Source organism: Mobula birostris, chromosome 4 (assembly GCF_030028105.1).
Source record: "Mobula birostris isolate sMobBir1 chromosome 4, sMobBir1.hap1, whole genome shotgun sequence".
Classification (NCBI taxonomy): domain Eukaryota; kingdom Metazoa; phylum Chordata; class Chondrichthyes; order Myliobatiformes; family Myliobatidae; genus Mobula; species Mobula birostris.
In genome coordinates, this window is record NC_092373.1 from 53,066,433 (window position 1) to 53,080,457 (window position 14,025).

The window sequence follows — 14,025 nt, forward strand, 5'->3', positions numbered from 1 at the left end:
TCAACCTGTAAATAAACCTTCTGGGAGTCTTGCACAAGGACTCCTAGGTCCCTCTACACCTCTGATGTTTTAATTTTCTCCCCATTTAGATAATAGTCTGCACTATTGTTCCTTTTATCAAAATAATTTTCATACATTTCCCAACACTGTATTCCATCTGCCACTTTTTTTGACAAGTTCTTTCAATTTGTCTAAGTCCTGTTGCAATCGCATTGCTTCCTCAATACTACCTACCCCTCCACCTATCTTCGTATCAGCTACAAACTTTGCCACAAAGCCATTAATTCCATTATCCAAATCACTGATAGACAGTGTGAAAAGCAGTGGTCCCAATACTGAGGAAAACCACTAGTACAGGCAGCCCACCAGAAAAGGCCCCCTTTATTCCCACTTGCTGCCTCCTGCCTGTCAGTCATTCCTCTATCAATGCCAATATATTTCCTGTAACACCAGAGAATTTTATCTTGATAAGCAGCCTCATGTGTGGCACCTTATCAAATGTCTTCTAAAAATCCAAGTAAATGACATTCATTGCCTCTCCTTTGTCCACCCTGCTTGATACTTCCTCGAAGAATTCTAATAGATTTGTCAGGCAAGATTTTCCTTTACAGAAACTATGCTGACTTTGACTTATTTTATCATTAGTCTCCAAGTAACCCAAAACCTCACCCTTAATAATAGACTTCAACAGTTTCCCAACCACTGAGGTTAGGCTAGCTTTTAATTTCCTTTTTTTTTGCCTTCTTCCCTTCTTAAAGAGTGGAATGACATTTGCAATTTTCCAGTCCTCCGGAACCATGTCAGAATTAAGTGATTCTTGAAAGATCATGACCAATGCATCTGTTATCTCTTCAGCAGCTTCTCTCTCAGGACTCTAGGATGTTGTCCATCTGGTCCAGGTGACTTATCCACCTTAAGAGCTTTGAGTTTGCCTAGCACATTTTCCTTTGTAATAGCAATGGCACTCACTCCTGCTCCCTGAAATTCACAGAGCTCTGGCACACTGTTAGTGTCTTCCACTGATGCAAAGTACTCATTAAGTTCATCTGCCATTTCTTTGTCCCCCATTACTACCTCACCAGGCCGGCTTATGGTGTAGTGGCATCAGCACTGGACTTCAAGGCAGATGGTCCTGAGTTCAAACCCAGCCAGGTCCCAGCCTGGGCAGCAGCAGCATCTGCGCAGAAGAAAGGCCTGGCAATCTATTTATGTATCTTGCCATGAAAACCCTATGGACCCTATGGTCCATAAGGTCACGGAAATTCGGACTTGACTTAATGACTGAATAACAACAATAACCTCACTAGCATCATTTTCCATTGGTTCAATATCAACTCTCACTTCCTTTTTACTCTTCATATAACTGAAAAGACTTTTAGTATGTGCTTTATATTATTGGCTAGTTTGCCCTCATATTTCATCTTCTACTTTCTCATAGCTTATTTTCAGCTATCTTTTGATAGATTTTAAAAGCATCCAAATCATCCAACTTCCCACTCACCTTTGCTATCTTATATACTCTTTCCTTGGCTTTTATGCAGTCTTTAACTTCCCTTGTCAGCCATGGTTACCTACCCCTGCAATTTGAGAACTTCTTCTGAGATTCATATCTATCCTGCACCTTGTGAACTATTCCCACCTCTGCTCTGCTACTATTCCCACCAGTATCCCCCTCCAATCCACCTGGAAAGCTCCTCTCTCATGCCTCTGTAATTCCTTTTATTCTATTGCGATACTGATACATGTGGCTTATATTTCTCCCTCTCAAACTGCAGGATGAATTCAATCATATTATGGTCACTGCCTCCTAAGGGTTCCTTTACGTTAAGCTCAAGTCAAGTCAAGTCACTTTTTATTGTCATTTCGACCGTAACTGCTGGTACAGTACACAGTAAAAATGAGACAACGTTTTTCAGGGCCATAGTGCTGCATGAAACTACACAAAAATGACACTGAACTGCGTAAAACAACACAAAAACTACACTGGACTACAGAAACGTGGAATTCTGCAGATGCTGTAAATTCAAGCAACACGCATCAAAGTTGCTGGTGAACGCAGCAGGCCAGGCAGCATCTCTAGGAAGAGGTACAGTCGACGTTTCAGGCCGAGACCCTTCGTCAGGACTGGACTACAGACCTACCCAGGACTGCATAAAGTGCACAAAACAGTGCAGGCATTACAATAAATAATAAACAAGACAATATGCACAGTAGAGGGCAGTAGGTTGGTGTCAATCCAGGCTCTGGGTATTGAGGAGTCTGATGGCTTGAGGGAAGAAACTGTTACATAGTCTGGTCGTGAGAGCCTGAATGCTTTGGTGCCTTTTGCCAGATGGCAGAAGGGAGAGGAGTTTATATGAGGGGTGCGTGGGGTCGTTCATAATGCTGTTTGCTTTGCGGATGCAGCGTGTGGTGTAAATGTCTGTGATGGTGGGAAGAGAGACCCCGATGATCTTCTCAGCTGACCTCACTATCCGCTGCAGTCTTGCGATCCGAGATGGTGCAATTTCCGAACCAGGCAGTGATGCAGCTGCTCAGGATGCTCTCAATACAACCTCTGTAGAATGTGGTGAGGATGGGGGGTGGGAGATGGACTTTTCTCAGCCTTCGCAGAAAGTAGAGACGCTGCTGGGCTTTCTTTGCTATGGAGCTGGTGTTGAGGGACCAGGTGAGATTCTTCGCCAGGTGAACACCAAGAAATTTAGTGCTCTTAACAATCTCTACGGAGGAGTCGTCGATACTCAGCGGAGAGTGGTCACTCCGTGTCCTCCTGAAGTCAACAACCATCTCTTTTGTTTTGTTCACATTCAGAGACAGGTTATTGGCTCTACACCAATCCGTTAGCCGCTGCACCTCCTCTCTGTATGCTGACTCATCGTTTTTGCTGATGAGACCCACCACGGTTGTGTCATCGGCGAACTTGATGATGTGGTTCGAGCTGTGTGTTGCAGCACAGTCGTGGGTCAGCAGAGTGAACAGCAGTGGACTGAGCACACAGCCCTGGGGGGCCCTGGTGTGAACACAGCCCTGGGGGGCCCCCGTGCTCTGTGTGATGGTGTTGGAGATGCTGCTTCCAATCCGGACTGACTGAGGTCTCCCAGTTAGGAAGTCTAGGATCCAGTTGCAGAGCGAGATGTTCAGGCCCAGTAGGCTCAGCTTTCCAATCAGTTTCTGAGGAACGATTGTGTTGAATGCTGAACTGAAGTCTATGAACAACATTCGAACGTACATGTCTTTTTTGTCCAGGTGGGCTAGGGGCAGGTGGAGGGTGATGGCAAAGGCATCGTCTGTTGAATGGTTGGGACGGTACGCAAACTGCAGGGCGTCCAGTGAAGGAGGCAGCAGGGTCTTGATGTGCCTCATGACAAGCCTCTCTTTACACTTCATGATGATGGATCTGGGTGTAAGGGGACGGTAATCGTTGAGGCAGGACACTGAAGACTTCTTCGGCACGAGGACGATGGTGGCGGCCTTGAAGCATGTAGGAACGACGGTGCTGCTCAGGGAGATGTTGAAGATGTCAGTGAGAATCTCTGCTAGCTGGTCTGCACATCCTCTAAGCACTCTGCCAGGAATATTGTCTGGTCCAACAGCCTTCCATGGGTTGACCCTGCACAGGGTTCTGCTCACATCGGCCACGGTAAGACACAGCACCTGCTCATTTGGAGGAGGGATGGGCTTCCTCGCCACTACGTCATTTTCCGCCTCAAAACGAGCGTAGAAGTTGTTTAGCGCATCCGGGAGGGAGGCATCACCCGCACAGTCAGGTGATGTTGTCCTGTCGTTGGTGATGTCCTGAGTCCCTAATAAGGTCTGGGTTATTACACAACACCCAATACAAGATAACCTTTCCCCTAATAGGCTCAAGCACAAGCTGTTCTAAAAAGCCATCTCATAGGCATTCAACAAATTCCCTTTCTTGCGATCCAACACCAACCTGATTTTCCCAATCCTTTTGTATACTGAGGTTCGACACAACATTGCAGGCCAAAAGGCCTTTCCTAGTGCTGTACTGTTCTACAGCATGTTGTATGTACACAACACCCTTTATCACTTTGCTGATAATTGGATGGTAATTAGTCAAATGTCATTTTGTGAAAAGGCTATGCCTGGGCAATTTCACATATCGTTGGCTAGATGCCATTGTTCTGTCTGCAATTTAACAGCTTAAAGAGAGGAACAGCTAGTTCTGGCGTGGACTTCAGTAATACAAGGAGATGTTGTTTAGTCCAGGGCCTTCCCCCAGGAGTATCTTAATATCGTGTCCAGTCAAAATAGTTGAAGATCAAGATGGTTGAATGGAATATCGATCATTCAATCTGCACTTCACAGTGGCAAATGCATGGACTCATTATTGGAGTTTTGTTTTTTTAAAATGATTAGCACAGTAATCCAATTAAAATACATTGTATTCTACCTGCTTTATGAAAAGTAGTCACAAATTAAACTACCATAACTTACTAAGGCAGCTCATTGCCAATGTTTCTTCTAATTTTTTTTAACGGTTTTGTGGACCAACCATTTCTCTGAAAACTGTGCAGCAATTCAAATGTTTAACATGCATACTATGATTATTTAGAATGAAAACAGAAAAATCACAAACTTTTGATTTTATTTATTAATTGAAGGGTATAACAAATTACAGTACAATGAAGAAATTTTTTCATATGAACTTTCTCTTGTCTGTCTTTATTACAAATCCATTATCTATAAACACTACCCAGATTAATTTTGCATCCAGGTGAAAGATACATCTTTGTCCTCATCAGATCATCCAAATTTTCCACTTCTAGTCTGTTTCTGGTATTACATATGATGGAATTCATAAGACTGAATCCACTTTCACAGTCAGCACTAGAAGTTTAAAATATTCCAACAATGTCAACAGGAATTGACGATTCTTCAAAATCTTAATTTCTAAGCAGGTAGTTCAAAATATCAGTGAATGTCTTAAATGAGCCAATTTTAACTTTCTCAGAAATGTTGCATGGCAACAAAGGCTAGTGCACAGGAGCATTTCAGTTATAGTGTGGCCATGCAACTGCACAGTTTAAAGGGAACGGTGCTCAATGTCTACATTTGCCACCAGAATACACATTAGTCAAACGTTTGAAAGATTAGGATCTTAAAGGCTGAACTTGCTTAAACACCAGATCCAAAATGATGGGGCACTGCATAGACTCTCACGGTGGTGTCTGAAAAGAGGATGCTGTCTAAGTTGCATGCCATCTTGGTCAATGTCTCCCATCCACTACATAATGTACTGGGTGGGCACAGGAGTACATTCAGCCAGAGACTCATTCCTCCAAGATGCAACACAGAGCATCATAGGAAGTCATTCCTGTCTGTGGCCATCAAACTTTACAACTCCTCCCTTGGAGGGTCAGACACCCTGAGCCAATAGGCTGGTCCTGGACTTATTTCATAATTTACTGGCATAATTTACATATTACTATTTAACTATTTATGGTTCTATTACTATTTATTATTTATGGTACAACTGTAATGAAAACCAATTTCCCCCTGGGATCAATAAAGTATGACTATGACTATAGCATCAAAGCCTTTCATGCTTAACTGCTGTAACGTGAGCATGTTATGAAAATGTCCACCTACAAAATGTTGCAAAAATGTTAACTGCTGACAAAGACACATTCCCTGATTTTGCCCTGACTTTCAAATACATTCAGAAACTATTAAAATTAAATAACTAAGGTGCTTTAATGACTATTAAGAAAAACTAAGTTACTTAAAACACTTTTAAGTAATTGACAACATTAAAGTAAACATAATTACTTTAAAAAATTGCCTAGTTATTAATGTTCATCCTTCTAGTCATTCTTGTCTATTCAAATGAGAGAGTTTACAGATTCTACAATGGGGAATTAGGCATTTCATGCACAGCAAATTTTAACCAACAAATCACTGACAGACACCACTGCTTGTAAGTTAGCAACCTGAGCATTCACAGATGAGTCTTGAACTTGTGGGCATTGACAAAGGAAAATGTAAGCAAAACTGCTCCATGCAGAACTGATCTATTTCTTAGCAGGTTCTAGCACACTTATCTTTCATGAAGGTACTCGACTGCAGTAAAATGCTAGGAGTTTGACAAATCTATCAAACTATATTAAATTATTGTAAAATATGAAATGTTTCCTTAACACTGCATAATACTAGTTTAGTGTTGAATCTGGAAAGGCTGTGAGTCATCAATTAAATGTAATGGTGCAGCAAACGTTCTGAACCTAATATCAATTACAGCAGTCATCCAGCATTTCCCCGGTATATCCAGAACAGAAAGGAAAGGTGCCATCTCTTCCTCATTACAGCCATAAGTGCATTTCTTAATCACAAAGTCTGGGTAAATGAATTTTTATAACTACCTGGAAGTATATTCCTCTATCAAAGTTCTATCACTCTCTTACTCTAAAGCTCCACATGAACCTATGAAATACAAGATTAAGTACAACAGTACTCCAGCTGGTTGCTTAAAGATTTTAAATGACATAAACACTGTAAATAATTAGGCACACAGACTCTGGTGTAAAACTAAACTCTTAACTCGGAGCATTGTAAAATTAACATACTGTACCTCCTCTCCTGTGTAATAAAGACCCTGAGATGAGTTCCAAGTAGTAATCTGGAAGAACATTAGCCTTGGGTCAAATTATGATGTTTTATGTGCAGGGTCACTATTACATTTGCTGTAATTTTATTAAAGACAAACACACAATGCCTATAAAAAATATACCTCCCCCCAGTTTCCATGTTTTATTGTTTTACAGTAGAGCTACTAGGACTTGATGTTTCAATCCCTATGGTAAGTTGGCACTCTCGATGTTGGCAGTGGACTTGGAGTGGTGACAAGTAGGTACGTCATTGGGGTCATCAGGTGGGCACCTTCCTTCTTTGACGTTTCATTGATAAGCCAGACATCCCACCTCTCCCAGAACTTCCGGGAGTCTCCTGCATATTAATAGTGGCTCCCTGATGCCCGCAAATTATATACAATATCACGGAAATCAATTTTTTTGAGAGCGAGCAAGTGAAAGAGAGAAAGTGCAAGAGTGACCACGAGAGACAGTGAGAGCAAGAACAAGCAAGCGAGAGAGCAAGAAAGCAAGCGAGAGCACACAAGCTAGAGAGAAAGCAAGCAAGAGAGCGAGAGCGACCACAAGAGACAGCGAGAGAGTGCGCCCATCCACCATGGCAGAGTGTTCCAAAAAAAGAAAATATAAAACGTACGTCACCCCAGACTACACTAAAGTGTACCCCTGCCTAATAGGGGTGAAAAATAATGACAGTGTTGCTCACTGCACTATTTGCAATAGTGACTTTTCTATTGCCCATGGTGGGTTAGGACTGTAAAAGACTTGTTGAGGTGAGTTTCACAGGTGTCATTTGTTCATTAGTATAGCTAATGCTATTTAAACTAGCTGGCTCGCTGCTAAGGAGCTACTCTATTGCAGACATCCCACCTCTCCCGGAAGTTCTGGGAATCTCCCGCAAATTGATGGTGCTACCTCCCTGAAATGAGCTTTTGCAGGGTGGGATGTCTGATAAGCCCACGTCATCTCCGGAGGGCTCAACGGTGCTACCTGGCATCCCAGATACACCCCCCTCAGTTCCATACCCTCCTGTCTTCATCTTGCAGCCCAGTTGTTGTCTTTCCTTTTAATCCAAATCCAGTTGCTGTGTTTGACATGGACTTGATTGCTTGTTGGAGGGAGTGACTCCTCATCTCCATCTTCTTCAATAGACTGGTCGTAGATGTACCAACGAATCCCCTGCATCCCACTTCTACAGGGAAGATCTCGGTCTTCCAGCCATTCTGGGAAAAATGAATCACAGTGGATTTACTTTGGCTTTTTTTGACACCGATCAACAGAGAAAGACTCTTTTGTGTCAAAGTGAAAATAGATGTCTACAAAGTGATCTAAATTATTTATAAATATAAAACACAAAATAATTGATTGCATAATACTTATTGTATTCACCCTTCCCCTTTAATATGACACACCAAATCATCACTGGTGCAGTTATCATGTTTTAGAAGTCACATAATTAGTTAAATGGAGATCACTGTGTACAGTCAAGTTCTTTCAATTGATTGTTGTAAAAATACACCTGTATCTGGAAGGTCCAACTGCTGGAGAGTCAGTATTTGACAAAAACTACACCATGAAGACAAAAGAACACTCCAAGCAACTCTGTGCAAAGGTTATTGAAAAGCACAAATCAAGGAGATGGATACAAGAAAATGTCCAAGCCACTGAGCATCCCTTGGAGTACAGCTAAGGCAACCATGAAGAAATGGAAAGAAAATGGCACAGCTGTAAATCTGCCTAAAGCAAGCCATCCTCAAAGACTTGAGTGACCTTACAAGAAGGGGTCTAGTGAGAGAGGCCTCCAAGGCACCTCCAACAACTCTGGATGACTTAGAAGGTTCAGTGGCTGAGATGGGAGGGACTGTGCAAATGATAACTGTTGCCTGGGTGCTTCACCAGTTGCAGCTTTATGGGCGAATGGCAAGGAGAAAGTCACTACTGAAAAAAATTCACATGAAACCTTGGCTTGAGTTTACCCATCAGACTGAACACTATGTTTGGCACATAATCAAAAGTGCATGACCCCTACCATGAAGCACGGTGGTGGCTGCATCATGCTGGGGGTGGGGGATGCTTCACTACAGCAGGCTCTGGAAGGCCTGTGAAAGTAGAAGATAAAAGGAATGCAGCAAAATACAGGGAAATCCTGGAAGAAAACTTGATGCAGTCTGCAAAAGAACTGAACCTGGGAGACGATCTGTTTTCCAACAAGACAATGACCCCAAGCATAAAGCCAAAGCCACACAAGAATGGCTTAAAAACAACAAAGTTAATGTCCTGGAGTGGCGAAGTCAGAGTCCAGACCTCAATCCAATTGAGACTTTGTGGCTGGACCTGAAAAGAGCTGTTCACTCACGATTCTCATGCAATCTGACAGAACTTGAACAGTTTTGTAAAGAAGAATGGGGAGAATTTGCAGTGGCCAGATGTGCAAAGCTGATAGAGACCTATCCACACAGAGTTGAGGCTGTAATTGCTGGCAAAGGTGCACCTACGAAATATTGATTTGAAGAAGGTGAATACTTATGCAATCAAATATTTTGTGTTTTATATTTGGAATTAATTTAGATCACTTTGTGGAAAGCTATTTTCACTTTGACATGAAATAGTCTTTTTCTGTTAATCAGTGTCAAAAAGCCCAAATTAAATCCACTGTGATTCAATGTTGTAAAACAATAAAACATGAAAACTTCCAAGGGGGTGAATACTTTTTATAGGCACTGTGTATTGAACATGCCAACAGTAATTAAACTACCTTGTCAGTTATAATGTTTATGATTAAAGTATTATTCAGGTGTTCATGAAAAGAATCAGCTGAAATTTAAGTATACACAGCTTTTTAAAAGAAATACAGATTTAGGATCAGTGGTACATAAAAGAGCAAACCTGGTTAGTAAATCTGGTAACACACATCAAAGTTGCTGGTGAACGCAGCAGGCCAGGCAGCATCTGTAGGAAGAAGTGCAGTCGACGTTTCAGGCCGAGACCCTTCGTCAGAACTAACTGAAGGAAGTCCTGACGAAGGGTCTCGGCCTGAAACATCGACTGCACCTCTTCCTACAGATGCTGCCTGGCCTGCTGCGTTCACCAGCAACTTTGATGTGTGTTGCTTGAATTTCCAGCATCTGCAGAATTCCTGTTGTTTGCGTAGTAAATCTGGTAGCAAGTTATGTATTTAAAATCAGAAAAGTTTAAGCTCCTTTTAAACTGGAGAATTACTTCTGACATGCAAATATATGTCATACACACCCTTTTAAGTCTTGCAACTGTATTTGCAGATTTTTTTTTTAAAAAGTTCTTTCATTATGATTACCATGTTCTGCGATATGTCTTTGTATCTTTGACACTAAAGGCAGGAATCTTCTCAGATGTTTTACTAATCAGCAAGTACAACTTCAGCAGATGATCATCTTCAAAGTACTCTTTAAATGATTTATCTAAACTTCCTGCTGATCTTCTATCAGCATTAAAAGGCCAAAAGAGAGTCCTCATTTTCCTGAGGTAATTCGAGGAGCAAATTCAGAAATCCTTAAAATACTGAAGGAACTTGATGAAGTTATCACCTGTATGCTCTCTGTTACGGTATGCTGTTGCAACCTGTATACCATTGGAGAGTCCACTGGTTTGTGTTGCTGCTCCTGGAGGTGCCGCTGGGTCCCTATGCTCTCAGAGATGTTATTGAAATTCTGAGATTTACGGATTTGGTCTGTAGTTCATATTGGCCTCTTTCAGGTTTTTTTTGCTTTCATTCATTCTTTACTTGTTGCCATTTGGGTGAGAGTTTAGGTGATCTATTAGTTTTTATGCGGGGGGGAGTGGGGGTTGGGGTTTGCGAGTTTTTGTTTCTTTTTTTTGTGCAGTGGGGATTGATATCTTTCTTTCAATTATTTCTATGTTTTCTTATATTTTATGACTATCTGGAGAAGACAATCTCAGAGTTGTATTCTGTATAAAATGAACCTCTGAACCTTTGAAACTGTGAAAATAGCCTGAATAACTCCTTGCAAAAAGATCAAAGGTCTATAAATACTGTATGTGATTGATGAACAGTTAAATAACAAATAAAGGTAGCTGCTCCATCCCTGGTGACTGCACATCTCAGTATGCAAATACAAAAGAAAAAGACAAAAGGTTTGTAACCCACCTTCAACCAATAATGGTAAGTAGATAAGTCACCACAGCATTCCCTTTTAGGGCGGCTAACCTTATAGAAACCAGTCTTCAGTTAATTTGATTCATTCTGCATGATATCAAGACAGAGCTCAGATAATTAGTTACAGCAAAGGCTACAATCCTAACAAAATCTCAAATGTCATGCTAAAGGAATATGCTCCACAATTAGCTGTACCCCAGCCATTCTCATTCTCGCAGCTATAAACACTGGCAACAATATGGAAATTGTCTCACTTTGCCCTATCTGTAAAAGTCAGGGAAATTTACTTATGACTAATTGCAATTTCACGACACTATTTCAATCAGCTTCATAACTCTATTTTCAGGTATCAGGAGGTGTGCTCAACCTTGTGAACAAATGGGATTTACTTATCAATGTTCTCTTAGGATCATGGAGTCATACAGGATAGAAATAAGCCCTTTAGCATACCAGGTGTGTGCCCATCATCTACTGCACATTTACATTAATGCTACATTAATCCTACATTATATTCTCCCCAAATTTTTATCAGTGCTCTCCAGATCCTACAGCTCACCAGCATACTTGGCAATTTACAGTGGGCAATTAGCCTACCAACTCACACATCTTTGTGATATGGGCAGAAACCGGAGCACCTGGGATTAATCCATGTGGTCATAGGGAAATTGTGCAATTCCACACAAAGAGCACCTAAGGTCAGAAATAACAAGGTCTCAAGCTTTGTGAGACTGTAGCTTTTCTAGATGCAGATGAATTGACAGTTATCGCCCTTAGCATCACACACAAGCAAAAAGGCATTTTTGGAAAGATTGGCAGTTGTTGGTTCGAGATGGTGAGATAAGGCTTTTTCTTGAATTACTACAGTCAGCATGGTGAAGGTCTTCCATAATGCTACTAAGTAAAATGTTCTTCCAGTCTGGCACCACCCCAGTCTTGAGGGTACAATATTATCACAGTTTTATTGTGATGAGACCCTCGTGACTCTCAATCAGTTATGTTGGTGTACCACACCATTCATATGGCCTGCATAAGTCTATCCTAATAGACAATCTATTCTGATATTTTTCAGAGGCAGAGATTATCATGCGGAGAGCTGAAAAGATTCAAAGATATGTTCAAAGATTTCAAGACAAAATGCAACTTTCCCATTGAGTCCTCGGATTCTCTAACCAGTCAAAGTGAGGAATGAGCATTCTGGGTGGTAAAGAGAAAAGCCTTTTTCTTGAATTATTATTCGTGCATCATTGGCAATCAAACATTCTAAATGTGAAGAAAGGACTTGCCAATTTCCAGTCTAATCATCTACCACATCTGTGGAAAACTTAGTTGTTTCCACAAATGGCCACTTAAAATATCACAGAATCAAAACAAGATAGCACAACATGGATATCATCCTTCATCACAAGATATTGTCCAAGAAGACGCTGAAGAAAGGCTAAAGCATTCACATCCATGTTGAGCCAATACAGCTAAACAGATGACCCATCTCAGCTTCCTCCTGAAATCTCCAGCATGAAAAAACCCAGCCTGTCACCAGTTTAGTCATAGTCATAGTCATAGTCATAGTCATAGTCATAGTCATAGTCATACTTTATTGATCCCGGGGGAAATTGGTTTTCGTTAGAGTTGCAATTTGATTTACTCCAAATGAGATCAAGAAATTATTTGAGAGCAATGGGACAGCAAAGACTACATCCCAGTATACCCGAAATGGATGTGCCTCTAGCCAGCCTGCTCCAATAATTACAAAACTGACATCCAGTAGAGTCCCGGAGGTTGAGTCTGTGAGTCTAGGACAGAGACTGGAGGCCCTATGTGAGAGTCAGGGGCAAACGACTGGTGGTCCGGAAGCCTGTCCTAGGGTTGCAGGCCTGTCTGTGTGCGTGGGGGGTGGGGGGGAGAAAGTGGAAAAGAGGTAAGGGGTTTGATGTTGCTTGTGCTGTTTTGTGTTGGGTTATGACTATGTTGAACATTGTGGGCATGCTACATAGGTGCCGTTAACATGTGGCAACACTTGAGGGCTGCTCCCAGCACATCCTTCGGAGTATTGGTTATTAACAGAAACAGTACGTATCACCGTATGTTTCAGTGTAGGTGTGATAAATCTGAATCTGATTTATTTCGCTTTTTCATTCTCTTCTATTTTCTCACATTGGGTGTGTGATAGCCTTGTGGGTTTTTCTTCTTTATTAATGGGTTTTATTGTGTTTCTTGGTTTTGTACTGCCTGCAAGAAGACAAATCTCAAGATTGTATACCGTATATAAATATTGATAACAAATGTACTTTGAACTTTGAACGTTGTCCAATACTTTCCCTTCACAAAAACAGATCAAATAGAATCCAGATAATTATTGGCAAATCTTCATTCAATCATCAGCAAAGTGAACATGACAAAGCTATTAGGTGGCATTTACTCATCAAACACCTAAACACAGTTTGAATTTCAGCAGCATCATGCATCTCCAGACATCAACACAGAATTTCCTGGTTTAAACATGGACTGAAGAACAGAATTCTTGAGGTGAGATGAGAATGATTGTTTCATAATAACAATATGCCATTTGAGGAACTCTGGCATGAAGTCTGCCCAGTAAAATTGAAGTCAAAGGGTATGAAAGGAAATTTTCTCCAGTGGTTTGAGTTGTATCTCACACTAAGGACCTAGCAGCAAAACTTCTGTACATAATCTCTTCAAAGCAATATCTTAAGTTGAAGCATCTTCTGCTGTTATACCAATGACTACCCTGCCATCAAAAGTGTGAATGTTCGTAGGTTAATTTCATTCACAACTCTTCAGCAGATGATGCAGCCCACGCCTATATGCAGTAAAATATGAACAGTATTCAAGCATGTGATCATTTATTGGCAGATAGTTTTAAGCCTTGCTTTGACACTCAATGGCATTTGTATTACCAGACCCCACAGTATCAATATGCTGGGGAAGTCACTGCAAACTAAAAACTCAAATAGATACAAGAACAAACTAGAGGCTGGGTATCCCACAGTAAGTAATGTGCCCCTTGACAGATGAAGGCGCAAAAGATTATGTTATTTGGCTGTTGTAAATTACCCAGGTCTAGTTCAGTAGTAAGAGAGTAGTGAAGTGCTGTTAATAGACCTACATGAGGGGATGTTGCAGGAAGTAATTGAGGATTGGAATTGAGATGGAATGGATTGCTCTGAGAGTCAAGAAGAACTTGAGCTGAGTGGTCTAAGTACAATAATAAATACAGTGACAAGCAAAAACCAATGGAATGGT

The 14,025-nt window shown here is 41.2% G+C and overlaps 1 protein-coding gene across 7 annotated transcripts in view; it reads right to left on the reverse strand.

Moving 5' to 3' along the window:
- nlgn1 (neuroligin 1) overlaps positions 1-14,025 on the reverse strand; it is a 544,310-nt gene that overhangs the window by 430,471 nt on the left and 99,814 nt on the right. The gene's annotated exons all lie outside the window — the stretch shown is intronic.